Source organism: Rhyacophila brunnea, unplaced genomic scaffold (genome assembly GCF_057557595.1).
Source record: "Rhyacophila brunnea isolate RB1 unplaced genomic scaffold, BYU_Rbru_1.0 scaffold_10, whole genome shotgun sequence".
NCBI lineage: Eukaryota > Metazoa > Arthropoda > Insecta > Trichoptera > Rhyacophilidae > Rhyacophila > Rhyacophila brunnea.
Window position 1 is genome coordinate 16,599,053 of NW_028232752.1, and position 12,463 is coordinate 16,611,515.

Below are 12,463 nucleotides of genomic sequence, written 5' to 3' on the forward strand. Positions count from 1 at the left end.
TGTCTATCCTGAACTTGTCATCATCATTTATCCCAAAACACAAGTGAAACTGTGAAAGTGACATTCTAAGCCGTCCGTTTTTAGTGTGTAAGTGCGTGAACACCGAATCAGCTCCAGTAAGCCAGCCCTTTTAACATCAAAAGTCAGTGCCTGGAATCTTACTTAAACCTTCCCCATAGATTTGTGATCCACAAGCATCTTTAAAATACAGTCTACTACAAAAAGCGCAACCAAAAGTTTTAATGGAACATCCCTAATTTAAACCGTAGGATATGTGTGTTTATGTATTATATTATGAACGAACATTATTATAAAGTTTATATGAATATATTAACATTAATAAGTCTTTCTCAGAAAATGTATCGCATTATGTAGCTATAATATTGTATTTCAGTTTGTAAACAATTTAGTTTTAGGATTACTTGTTAAAAAACAAAAACAAATTTAAATTTCCACCCGTTAGCAGAGTATATGGAACTAACAACACAAGGTAAATGTTTTATTATAATCCATCCGCTGTACGAATTAATTTAGATACATCGGTCATACTAATAATGTCTTTTAATAACTTGTTTATTCCTAATAATTGATGATATTATCAGAACAGCACAAAAAACATTACAAATAAAAGCCGTTAAATTAAATAATCACAGACACCTGCAAATATTACATCGTCCTGACCAATGTTGATATTATATACCACGTGTAACTATACTTAATTATTATTTGTTATTTTGCGAGGGAAATGTCAAAGCAGGACAGCATGTTTATTTCAGCTAACTATCATACTAAAACGGATGGAACAAATATTTTTTAATAAGCTATTTCTTTTATTCAATGAAGATTTTGAGAATGTCACATTCCATATATTGAACATACTTCGTAGCATAATTGGTTAATGCACAGATTGGTGCGACACCAATGGTTATACGGGTTCAAATCCCGTCGGACTTCGTATTTTTTTCAAATATGATTTTAGGTACCTACATATCTGAAGTGTTTTCAAGTTATGTATCAAATCAAATCAAATTTATTTATTTTACATATAATGAACATAACAAATTATAAATTCAAATGTTCAACATATGGAATGTTACATTCTCAAAATCTAGTGAATTATTTATTGAATAAATGAAATGGTTTATTAAAAATTGTTAGCAAGTTCAATAATTAGACGTTATAACTAAAATATTTGGCGAGAGCCGTGCGGCGGTTAGTAATTAAGGTATGTAATTAATATTCATTGATTTAATACACAAAAACCGATGATCAATAATAACGCAATTTGATAAGCATATCATATTAGTTTAAATTGTCGTAATTAGATAAGATGCTCGTAGCATAATTGGTTAATGCACAGATTGGCGCGACACCAATGGTTATACGGGTTCAAATCCTGTCGAGCTTCGTATTTTTTCAAATATGATTTTTTCTAGTGGGTATATATCTGAGGTGTTTTCAAGTTATGTATGTTACATATTTTTTGTTGCAGAGAATGGTGTTTTAGTCTTTCGTACAATTTTTTTTTTAAGAAAAAAATATGGTACTGTTCGGTTATACGGAATACAGCGGAAAACGCATTTTGAAAATAGCCGATAAACTAGATTATTTGTTAGGTTAACCTAACCAAACCTAACCTAACTTAACCTAAACCAACCTAACCTAACCTAAACTAACCCAAACTAACAAATAATCCAGTTTATCGGCTATTTTCAAAATGCGTTTTCCGCTGTATTCCGTATAACCGAACAGTACCAAACATATTTATTAACTAGTTTTGTCATGTGTAGTGATCGAGACCGTATCTATGATTTCATAGACGGATACACTAGAAAAACTCAGCTGTAGTTGGGCCAAATTCAAATTTGAATGCATTGATGATGCAATGCGTTCTCAAAGTTTTTAAAAGAAACTCTGTCTGCGATGCAGTAGCCATATTTTGTTTTGCTCCAGTGACCAAGCCATCTTTTCCACTTTGTCCAAACAAATAACAAATAAGACAAACGGCGGTTCGCCGGAGCAAAAAGCGGGAAAAAAATCCGCACCATAGCAAATTCTTACCGCCAAAACATCGAGCGAGGAGGGGTTGGAGTAAAAAGTTCGAGAGGATTTATCGAGTGACCATGTGGTCATATTACTCTTTTGTTAAATTGTAATAAATGTATTAATTTTTGTCATGCAGTCAATGAAATCGACTAGTAGCTTTTAAAAGCGCTTATTAAATTTCGTTAATTTTTGGCAGTCGGCTTTTGTATTTTAAATCAAAGTATTATTACCGATTAGCACATGAGCGTATATTCCAGGGGAATATTTCTCTGAGGTGTTTCCAAATTATTTATGTTTAATAAAAGAATATCACATTCTTAAATCTTGTAAAATCTTGTAGTATACGTTCAGTGACGTCCCGTGGGGGTAGGCAGAGTGAGCGTCGCTTGGGGGCGGCAGTTACTCGAACTCGATTTGCGAATAATTATTAGTCTGATATTTTGTTACTAATGTATCCATACAACACATTTCGTAGATATTGGACTCATGAAAGGATGATAAAAATAATGTATAAAAAAACGATGTGGCATTTTGGCGCTGTCTAGGGGCGGCATTTTATTTAGGAACGTCACTGAATACATTGTATTTGTAATATTCTCAATGAGTACTAGCGCCTGTACACGTGCCTGGATTTACTTGCACCAATAGTGTGTATTTAAAACTATCATGATAATAACTTTTTACACGTAAAAGTGCTGACTGATTCTCCAATATCATTCTTCAAGCGTAAGCAAAACGCGATATTGTAATTTTATTGTACTATTTGACAGGTCGTGAAAATTGTTAAACTTCAGAATGAGTCTCTGCGCGGTGTAGTTTGTTTTTTACCGGCAGGTTTGCCACTATTGTTCTATTGCGCAGGCGTAGACATCAATCAGTCCAATTTTTGCCTTAAAATTCAGAAGCTTCTGAACTTTTTTGATTAATGCATGTAATCTTGCATTTTGCACGATAAAACATGTGATTTTTTTTGTTGTTGTGGCCGCGGTAATATGTGTCGTCAGCAGTAAATCCATGCACGTGTAAACGGGTTTTAATGCTGACATGCAAGTAAAAATATAATTAGGCATATACTTGGTATTTATAAATCTCCATATACCAACTGACATAATAATGGGAGAAGCTTATTATTGTCCGGTGGTTCTTTGTCAAGTAAAAATCTTGCAATCGATTTTTAATTAACTTCCCGACTAGCTAGACATTTGAAACTTTTAGAATATATCAGAACACGATGCCAATGCATTTTTTATATACTTTTAGCCATCTTTAAATAGAATGGAATTCATTTTCAGTTAATTCTGTTTTGTATGAAAAGTTATTTCGACACCATTATTGGTTGCTAGGGGTCTGGGTCCTAGCAACTAAATTATTAATGTATACGTGCGTTACTATGGAAATCAATATGACATGTCAAAGTGACATTTCAGTATTATTTCTATCAAGTACATTTTTTTTGATCGTTTAATCTTTATATGATTCAACAGAATATTTAAAAACGTTGTGTATAAAAAGTTCTTTTTATCTTGTAATTATATGTTTTATAATAATTTAATAAAAGGAATAAATAATATATTAGGTACCACACTTAAAATAAAATAACAAATTAGTAGCCATACAATCGAAAAGTTTTTTATATATTTATTGGCATTATTAAATAATTTATTGCATTATTTTATGTTTGATTATAAGTTAAAACTTAACTTTTATCACAGAATTTTTTTTCCATTTCTATACTTGATCGAATTCACGGTCTATTCCTTCAGAGGCGGGTGCCTCACCAACTATACTACTGTGCGCCACAACATGATCTAACCTAAATTAAAAATAATAAACTTTATTTAATAGTGAATTTAATTATAATTGCGTGAAATGGTTACCGCAGGCGATTCGCTCAGAAGAAAAGAAACGGAAAACCGCTGAGAAAACTTCTCAGGGTTTTCCCTGGCTTTTCGCTTCTGTTCGAAACAACACTGCATCATGCGGCCCTACTCGTGCGCTGCGCCGGCTGGAAAAACTTTTCCTCGGAATGTCCGATTTCTCATTGCGTGTATATATACATAATGCGTCCATCTAATAAAATACAGAGTGTATTTTTGAAAAATAATATGACAAGAAACTAAACATCATTGAATTAATGAACATGTTGATAAGGTTCTTCGTAGGTGTATGCGATGACAATAACACGTGGCGAATAAGGTATAACAACAAACCATACATTATGTAGTAACCACATAGCATTAAGACGATACTTCAGTGAAACGGCAAATAATTTTCAAGTATACGACGAAATTTTGGACTCGCTGGCAATCGGAGAGCGAACGTCGACGTGTGAACACGTCAATTTATTTCGTGATGGCGACGGGGGTATTAATTCTTAAATCGTGTAAAGATGACTAAAAACGTTACTTTACTTGAAAAAGAAAACATGTCAATGAATATATTATTATTGTTACTAATAAAACAATAAACAGAACATTAAATGAACGTATGTTGGATTTATATGACAAATTATATTTCGTTCAGCACGTGACATTTACACAATCCGCGCATCGCCTAGCCACGAGCTTTTTAGACCTTGCCTCAATTGAGGTATAGCCTTAAATGAATGATACACTTTAATATGTAGGTTTTGTTATTAAAAAAAAAACATTGTAGCAATAATAATTGTCAGCGTTTCCTCAAATTACGATAATATAATATGTACAGCATTAATATAAATAAGAAAAACAATCTATGAATCTACACTCAACTCATAGAGTCCGTCACAAGACGTGCTGCTATTATCACGAGTTCGTCACTCGACATAGTATACTCGTTATTCCACTCGAATCAAGAGTCTCAGTTCATTCTTATAATTAATCTTTTGATCGTATCAATCTCATCAATAAATCCTTATTATTGTATTCAATGTATTCTTGTATCAACCAATAAACCCACATCTCAACAACCAAGCAACAACGACTCGGCATCTATCACCACCTCATATTACCTCCAAACATATTGTAAAATACTCTACCAGTAGTGGGACATTGGAAAAGTCCATTAACCAAGAATATTCGCAAATATAGAAAACACCCAAACCCCAAAGGCTCCTCTTCATGAAACCGGTAAGAAAAACGAAGGTTTGTAGTTAGTTATATACTGGGTTGGTTGAACTATTCAAGAAAAGACACAATGTCTTTCGAGATAGGACAGTCGCAAGTAAGGAATCAAATCCCGAGCCAAAATTCTGATCCCGGGATTTCGGGATTACAATTTGACAATCCCGGGATCCCGGAACTGGTCCCAGGATTGGCATTTTTTTCCATTGTTAATATTTTTTTTTATATTTACAAATAACATTGATAAAGCCGGTCAAAAATAAATCTAGTATAATTTATACTACGAGGGTGGGTCAATAAGTCCTTAGAAAAGCCGACAGGTGGCGCGACTAGTACTGTAAGCGGTTTGTTTTCATGCAGCGGCACTACCGATTCAGTATGCTGCGAAGTTTCAATCAGATTGGTCGGGTTGTTGTGTGTTTCTCGTACATTTAAAAAAAAAATTGCTTGTTTACAAAAATGGAGAAAATTGAGTTTAGAGCTGTTATTAAACATTTTAATATAAAAGGGTTAACAGCAAAGGAAATAAAAAATGAGTTGGATTTAGTTCACGGCACATCTGCTCCTTCACTTGCAACTATTTATAACTGGTTAAATGAATTTAAACGTGGTCGTACATCAACAAAGGATGAACCACGCTCAGGACGTCCTGTAGAGGTGACTACACCAGAAATGATCAATAAAATCCACGATATGGTGTTAAGTGACCGAAGATTAAAGTTGAGTGAGATAATTGAGGTTACAGGGATCTCAAAAGGTAGCGTCATTTCTATTTTACATGACAAATTGGGCATGAAAAAAATTTCTGCAAGATGGGTGCCGCGTTTGCTCACAGTCGACAATAAACGCAATAGGGTGGTGGCCTCTAAAGCCCTGTTGTCGCTCATGCAACGCAATCCGGATGAATTTTTTCGTCGCTTTGTGACTGTAGATGAAACATGGATACACCACTATACTCCCGAGACGAAAGAACAGTCAAAGCAGTGGATTGCGAAAGGCGAACCATGTCCAAAGAAGGCGAAAACCGTAAAATCAGCTGGTAAGGTTATGGCTACTGTATTTTGGGATGCACGTGGAATTATTTTCGTTGACTATTTGGAAAAGGGAAAAACAATAACAGGGGATTATTATGCATCTTTATTGGACCAGCTAAAAAACAAAATTGAAGAAAAACGGCCTCATTTAAATAGGAAAAAAATCCTCTTTCATCAGGACAGTGCCCGTGTTCACACATATTTACGATCAATGGCTAAAATTGAAGAATTTAAGTTCGAATTGGTCAACCACCCACCGTATTCGCCAGATTTAGCCCCCAGTGACTTTTTCCTTTTCCCAAACTTAAAAAAATGGCTAAGTGGACAACGTTTTTTTTCAAATGAAGAAGTCATCGATCGGACAAATGCTTATTTTGAGGACCTTCCGAAAACTTATTTTTCTGACGGTTTAAAAAAAATTGAGAAACGTCTAACCAAGTGTATTGAGCTCTAAGGAGATTATGTTGAGAAATAAAAAAAAATTACAAAAATAAAAACTGTTTTAATGCTTTTTTCTAAGGAATTATTGACCCACCCTCGTATTTAAGACATTTATTGTTAATATTGTATACGTTCATTCTTGGAAATATATAAGTTTAATAGAGTAAATAATATTGTAATATAAATAATAATGTGAATTTAATATGAGATTGCTGTTTCTGATAGTAAAGACTTAATTAATGGGTTAGCGAAATTTAAAATAGTATAGCAAATCGTGGTGTACGTATGGCCTTTCCGATTCATAAATCTAATTAGTCAGCCAAATATGAAACTACCGTAAAACGTATGAGATCATGGTGGAATTACTTCGTTAATAGTGCGAAGCATTGTTTTTTCCAATATTTCTCATTTTTATTTATTTATCGGGAACTTACACATGGGTATAAATCAAACTTCATTCAAACTCAGTTTATTTCTAATGTAGTTATTTGTAATTAAAAGTATTTTTTCTGTTATATTTTCGTTTTTATTTTATTTTCCATAAAAAATGATAGAAATATCAAAAGTTTTGGGATAATGTTTATCAATCCCGGGATTCATAGGTATCAAGAATAGCCCGGGATTGGAATCCCTAGTCGCAAGCGTTTGTCTCAGATAAAGAAAGAAATTGTGCAATGTCGTTGCAACAAAAAAATAGTATTTTAATAAAAAAAATATATACTTATATGAAAAAGCAGGACTGGATCTATCATAGGGATAAAGAAGATATAACCTTAAACCAGAGGTTTTAAATCCTATTGCGGCAATAGTAGCGGACGAACGCTGGATTTCTAAAAACAAACAAGATTTTTTATTATGAGTAATATGTGTTTTAGATCAAAACTATTTCACCAATCAATTTTTTGATCTTTTTTTTTAAATTTTTCGCTAACCTATTTATCCAAAGCTGTATTTTAGCTTTGAAAAGTTTTATAAAGCTAATCATTTCTGCTATTTCTTATAAGTTATGAAAGTAATCTAATTGTTCGAATGCTTAACTTTTTAAAATTTCCAAAAGATCAAAAAATTGGTCAAGAGCTTTACCCCATACGTAACCATTTTATATCTGTATGTAAAATAAAGTCGGCTTGTGAGGAATGGTCTTTTTCTACGAGGGCTTTAAACATTCTGTGCGATAAAGAATTCGTTCGAATTTCGAATATTGTTGATTATTTTAAGAACAACATTTAAGATATGTTCAAATGATAATATTTAGGTACATAATGCCTCTTGATGAATAATACAATGATAATTACATAAAGTACGTGAAGGATTCATCTCTCTTACAATGGGAAATGAATCCATTATTGCAGCCCATCATTGCAAGAGTACTATCAATAACTGATATCTTGGGCGCATGAAAATAGCTCTACGGGCACAGGGTTAAGAACCCCTGGTTTAGGCTGTTTAATTGGTGGGGGAAACGGGGCCTAAAATAAATTCAATAATTAACTTCCGAGTATGCTCGGAAGCTTTATAATAGTTTTTTGTTATATGTATTATTATCATATTTTTTTGATTTTTATGTGCTCCTGTTTCCCATGAGTAGACTCTTAATATCCAAAGAAAGATTCACGGTAAACATAGCAGAGGACGACGCTTATAGCTTAAAACTTTTCGTAATTGTTATGCGTACAGATTCACTAAACTGCTACGTGTATCAGACGATAGAGCTATCCAACCGCCGATTAAGTATGATACAAAAAAGAAGTCTCAATCTGACAAGGCCTTTCTTCATGTCAATTTAATGCCTGAAACCTAAAAGATCGTAAATTATAATCCATATCGACTCTAGAAAAGAAAAGGAGCGTAACCCTCAGCTTTTTCAAAATAGGTTTTATTGAATAATAACGTTGTACATGACTAAATACACGTTTTGTCTAAAGGATGTATCGGAAGTGAGATCGAATAAGGAACAGGCAGGGTAGGTTGACTCCAGAATGAATAACTCAGAATTTCGTGCGTGAATGAAATGAACCCTGGTTTTATTATCTCCTTCCAAATAAATATCAATTTAATTATTACAGATAAGTGTACAGATTATAATTTAGCTGAGTGAAATCACGAGTATGCGCTCTGAAGAACGCTCTGCGACCGGGCGGAGCGGCACGATAACCTTACGGTTAAATCTTTGATAACTGACTGACATATTGTTTTCATGTATTGAGTGTTTTTATAGTGATTCGATACAATAGAAAATGCTGCTATCACTACTTGAATATTTTGATAATCATGCTTTATTGTGTAACGCATAATTCGTTTCATAAAGTATAAACAATTGATTTAAATTTGAAGAATTATGCACTTTTTAATAATTGGGCAAGATTGATTTTCATATAAACAACTTTTCTGCATATCATGATAAATCGTTTGGTAAATTACAAATAATTGATTCATATAATTATTGAATTATTTTTGCTAAATTAGCTTTGTTGAAATTTGATTGATTCACATACATCGCTTGTTTTGCAATTTTAACAATATTATGTTGCAAGATACATTGTAATTAAAAATTAATGGTTTCCTGCCAAGTCATTCGGATGGTAGGGTATTGACCCTACAGATGTAAGCTGCAATTTATTATCTAAATTTAGATGGCAATTTTTACACAAAGATGGAAGTGAAGTGGGAAAAACGACTTAACCATCATGTTTGTTGGTTTTTCTTTAATTGACTCATTATTAATATCAGATTAAGAATATAAAAACCAAAATATTAAATATCAAGCACTTCTAGGTTATGTCTAATTTGTATTTTAACTTCTACCGAAAACCACAAAAAAAAACGTTTTTGTGCCTCCTGTAAAATTTTATATGTGTGGATTACGCCCTTTTTCCTTTCTAGAGTCGATATGTAACCTGGGAAGATCAACAGCACTGGAAAGCTATATGGATCCCTGTAGAAGAAGTATGATATTAATATGCTCTAAATAAGAAACGGAGATTGACAATGAAGAAGATGATAATGTACGAAGTGATGATGAATCAATTCGAAAGTGCGGTAAACATGAATAATTTATTCAATTTATTCTCAAGACAGTCTCTAGAAAATTGAATGAAAATTCTTAGCTGCTATCTTTTAGATTCCCATTGGTGTATCGCGGCTGTGATAACATCAACAAGTTATGTCCGTTTTGGTGCAATATTTCCCTAAACGAATCTTACCTAGACGTCTTGAAATTCACTTTGGTGCTATTTTTCACACTCTTACGAAAACGCTTGAAAATAATCTCATGTTATTTTATAAAAGAAAAAATATATGGCATAAACTCATGCCATATCACAGTAGGGGGTTGGAAAAAGGGTGAAATTAGGTGGTAGCTGTCACGAGCCTCACAATTTTGGCACCTTAATTTTCTCATATATTTTTTCACACATCGATTAAAGCAAATAATTATAAGATTTTTTCAGGTAATGGAAGAAGAAAGTTTATGTATTTGCGTCTACATACTGTACATGAAACTTTCAACGATTTACTCATTGTAACGTAATGAACTTTAGATCATAAGTATCCATATTTAGTGAATAAGAATAATAATGTCCTGGGCCACCCATAAAATAAAGTATATTATAATTAATGTAAGTATAATAATATACGTAATCAAATTTTCATTTATTTTTAAATATTTATTTATCTATACAGTAAAACGAAAAGTTTCTCCGAGATTCAAAGGCTTCAAAACGGCAGGCTCTAGAGGGCTATAAATACTTATCCAAAAATTATGATCAACGCAAGAAAAATGAAACAAATTTGTGATTTAATTCACGAGATATGAATATTTAAAGTTCTCTATTAATACGTATTTAAAGAAGAAAATCATATATATATAATAATAATAATATAATTAAATATGAATAACATTTTAATTTTTTTTACTACGCACAATAACGTACCTGTATTTGCTAATAATTTAATAAACTATTTCTTTTATTCAACGAATAATAAATCACAAAATTTGAGAATGTAACATTCTTTATATTGAACATACGTAATATTTGAGGTGTTTTAAAATTATGTATGTTCAATATAAAGAATGTTACATTCTCAAATTTTGTGATTTATTTTTGGAGTAAAAGAAATAGTTTATTAAATTTTAAGTATACCAAAAACATTATATCGGTTAGCTTGTGGCTCTATTTTTACACATTACACATTATTTTACACAATATACATATTATTTTTTAAAAATTATTATTCATGTGTTCCTACTTTAAATACAGATTGCATTTGGACATTTAACTAAAGTTGCTGATTATATTTCCTAGCCTTTTTATTATTCTTGTTTTGTATTATTATTATCTGTAAAAATAATGAAAAAAGTCAAGCCAACTTTTATTACATACACATCAAAAGCATTGAGAAACTACCGCGCGCGATAGTCGTGCTGAAAAGAAGAGATTATTTTATTCTCCTCTCAATATATCCAAGAGCAAATGAAACGATTTCAACTACTTACAATTTATTTTCATTATCGGATCCGACGGTCGTGAGGAGTCATTCGATCAGCGAGTTTGCTTGTGTAATTTGCGCTTTATGCATTCAATGCATTCCATTGCACTCTATGCATTTGCATAGATAAAATTACTTGTATTGGTTTTATGTTTATTAATATTTCTTTGTATCTCGTTTTCATTGAATATTGTTTATTTTATAAGTAACATCACTAGCCGTGCACGGTTGCGTGTTAGAAACGCCTACTTTGTATTATTCTAAAATAATAACTGAATTTGGTAATGCAAAAATGTGATAAAAGATGAGTTTATATTAATAATAATTGACAGTTTATAACATTAATATAATAAAACGTATTATGCACTCATGAAAAATAATATAGAAATATACTCACTGTATAACAATGATGCAAAATATAATGCCAAATGAGATAAGATATCTGTGTTTATTATCTTCTTTTGTGTTTCTTTTAAATAAAGCTTCCTAGTACTAGAATTACTTGTAAACAGAAAAGCTTTATTAAGCTTTTCAGAGAATAATGATTAAGAAAAGAGCCACTGAACGTGGTGAGACTGCGGTTTGTTGTTGAATGATTTTAATAGAGAAACCACTTTTAATTAAATAAGTAAACGAATTTTATAGAATAATGAAGTTCAAAATACTTATACACATATTATTATAAACATACAAAAATGAAAATCATGCCAAAATCTCTTAATAATCATATATTTAAGTGTTATTTTAAATTCTGTTAATATTAAAGGCACATCTTTTGTAATCATTTAGTAAATATGTTTTTTTTTAATTAAAAACATATTCATAATATTATTAACAAGTGAAAGTACCTACACCAAAACAAAAACCGATAAGTACTCTTCACTAAAACAGTCGACATAAACTAATTATAATTATAAGGAGTAGTCGATATCGAACCTTTTGAACAAGTTGTTTACAAATAATATCTCATTTGAATAATTTTCAATTTCAATTTCAATTTATTTTTAACATATTGTAGACATTACAAATTATAAGTTTAAGACGTTCACAACATGACATATAGAAACAAAGAAGTATACTTAAAAGAGTAAGTGTTACATAAAAAAAGAGATACATAGTATGTTATTAAAACAGTAGAAATATGTACATACAAAAATATTAATACTTTGGACGCTGAAGACGCACATGCGCGTAATGACCAGGCGGCCGATTGATGTATGCATTTTAAAGGTGCTAATTAAAAAAATCATTATATAGTCAGCAGCGAATGAGTTAATTAGATAGGTACAAAGAAGTACACCGGATGAGCTAAGCAGACCCTATTTTAAGAATTTATTTAACATCGTCCACCTA